At 29.4% G+C, this 2763-nt stretch overlaps 1 long non-coding RNA gene across 1 annotated transcript; it reads right to left on the bottom strand.

The window, feature by feature from the left end:
• Positions 1-1451: 1451 nt before the first annotated feature.
• Positions 1452-1927, bottom strand: LOC134241433 (uncharacterized). The gene is made up of 2 exons (XR_009986662.1): positions 1707-1927; positions 1452-1514 (listed from the first exon to the last, which is right to left on the bottom strand). It is a non-coding gene; the product is annotated as an uncharacterized LOC134241433 (long non-coding RNA).
• Between the last annotated feature and the right edge of the window lie 836 nt (positions 1928-2763).

The following is a 2763-nucleotide window of genomic DNA, read 5'->3' as shown; positions in this document are numbered from 1 at the left end:
AATCTATTACAAATAATTTGAATGCCTCTTTCCATCATCTTGTCTGAGTATAATCACGGCCATAGATGTAGAAGTTAAAATAATAAAATAATCATCATATCAAAGAATAAAAATGACGCATGAATATGGGATATTTTGCATTAGATTTTTAAAATACGAGTGTTTTTATGCAAAGCGTCAATAGACAATTGTGAATTTAAAAGAAAAAAATCCATTATTTTACTCAGAATCACCTTGGCACGGAAATACATGTATGGTTGTTTCAACTGGGTACAATGTAATTAATTCATTCTATAAGTAATAGTTTTATCTTCTAAAGTCCACATTATTTTATTAGCTAAAAAAATAAGCATATTTACTATATAAGTAGATAAATTTACATTAAGATTACATGCGTTTGGTAACAAATACACATGTTTTACGGCAATTAAAATTATATTATTTAAATATCGCTTTAAAACATAGGTATGTGCACAAAAAAAACTGTTTTTATTATTATTTTTAATTATTTATTTATCTATTGTTTATTTATATTTAGCACCTGAAATTAGAATTATAGAATAATAGAATAATTTCAATGCAAGGAAAAGATCGGATGCATTCCGAATAAATCATTCATCTTGCGTTCACCATTCGTTCACCATTCACTTTGCGCTCGCATTCGGGCTCCTTTCGCGTTTTGCGTTCACTCACCGTTCACCATTCACACATCGTTCACCAAGTTGTGTTCAGCGTTCGCACATCATTCACTCACCGTTTGCTAAGTGTTCGTTCATAGTTCAGGTGGGAAAGTAGAACGTTTCAGGGACTGTAAATGTCTATATATGGTGTTGTACACTTCTTCCAAAACAAGTTTTGATAAAAGAAGCATCTAAAATGCATATTGAGTAATTTTTATATATTTTTCTTTGAATCATCCAAGAATTTTCATCAATTGATGACTTTCAAACAAAAAAAACCCTTAATGCTTGCTGATTTCTGGTCTATGAACATCTTAATATGCTATTGACACTATAATCTTAAATTAAGAAATACCATGAAAAATTATCAAAAGGAAAGGTACATTGCCTATGTCCTTAAATAAAGGAGTATTGACTGTACTGTTTTTTTGTTTTTTGATGTTCCATCAAAAGCAGGAAGCCTGATAAAAATTTGTCTGAGGCACAAGCTGAAAATCACTGCTGGTGCTTATCTTAGATATAGAAGGCACTTGGGTTCAATGAGCTAAGTAAAACATAAATTCACACTCATCTCAGAATATTTTACCTTCAATTTTACATCAGGCAGAACTTCTGAATCACAAGCATCTCTCTCCATCAGCTGTGCTATAAATTTCTCAATCTCAGGTCGGTATTTTCTGTCAAAGTAATAAAAATATATATTCATTCTCACTTATCTCCAAGGCCTGAATAGTTTACAAACATAAATCTTAAAACTCTTAAATGTCTTGCCTTGAAAATCTGTTGTTTTGAAATATGATTTGACATCCTGGGCTTTCCTCATCATGGACATACCTGTAAAAAGGAGAACACACAACAAAGTAATTGATGAAAAAAAAAATACCTGACAAAGATATGATATTGTCATGATATTATCATTTTACTTGGAGTAGAGCTGAATTAAAACAGAAGAAAAATAAATATTGTACTAATAAAATGCAATACATGTACCGATATTTGAATAATTTTACATGCATGCATACTTACCTAGTGGAATCAATTATATTTGCAAATCTTTTGATTTTATTTCCTGTAAATTCATTAAGGAAAACTAGATGGCATTATTACCTGTAAATTTTTTTGATTATGTATTCTTAATATATTCAGAGACATAAATAACACAGATTTGCAACTAGTCGAATCTTGCAAGACATTCCAATCTCTCTTTATAATTTGCATAATTTAAATCACTTACCATAAATCTTGAAATTTACCCTTGATAACAAAGTAAAACCTTTAAACTTATTTTAAATAACTTTTCAGAATGTTCCTTTTCTGTAAGTCTCTATCTTTAATACCATAACATAGAAGAAATCCAAAATAGCAACAATTAAGGAAGGTCCATACTTTTACAAATCCGGTTTTAATTGCATTACACTGATATGAAATTCTAGTTATCACTTGTCTATTAAATTAATCTTTTTAGATGGTTAATAACAAAACAAGTTATGACAGTAGGTATTTGTTTATTATAGTTTCATTGCACATACAAAGCATCTTATATACATTATTTATGGTAATTAACACTATGCACACTGTCCAATGGATTTTTAAATAATTTTATACACACAAAGACACAAAATTCTTTAATTGCTTTCTGGAACTAAAGCTTCATTAATTTTTTTTTCATTAAAAACCAACTTGAGATCTATTGATTTTAAGACTCATCTTCTTACACTTAACTTTTTCAAAATTTTGCAAAGAATTTTTAATCTGATATACCCATTATGGGGGTATACATGTTCAAAAGGCTGTTCTGTTTAATATATGTGGTCAGCCATAATAAATTTTGTATTTTTGTTAACCTTATATATAATTCTAAATAATTTTCAAGAAACAAGAAATATGTCCATAGGATATGAATGCCCCAGCGAGGGTATATTTGTAATGCAACAGGAAAATCTGTATTAGTGTATGAAATTTGATGAGAATATCTTAAATTGAATAGCTTCTTTTCAATACGCAACTTTCGAGATGTATCTCCCTTGGTGCGCTATTTCATTGAAGAGGGGGGTTTTGTTGCCGCGTAATTAGACAGGTGCAA

The sequence above is a fragment of the Saccostrea cucullata genome, unplaced genomic scaffold (genome assembly GCF_032062105.1).
Source record: "Saccostrea cucullata isolate Sc308-1 unplaced genomic scaffold, CSIRO_AGI_Scuc_v1 ctg22061, whole genome shotgun sequence".
NCBI classification, from domain to species: Eukaryota; Metazoa; Mollusca; class Bivalvia; order Ostreida; family Ostreidae; genus Saccostrea; species Saccostrea cuccullata.
Note: the sequence above shows the minus strand (reverse complement) of the source record. Positions and strands in the feature narration are given on the sequence as shown.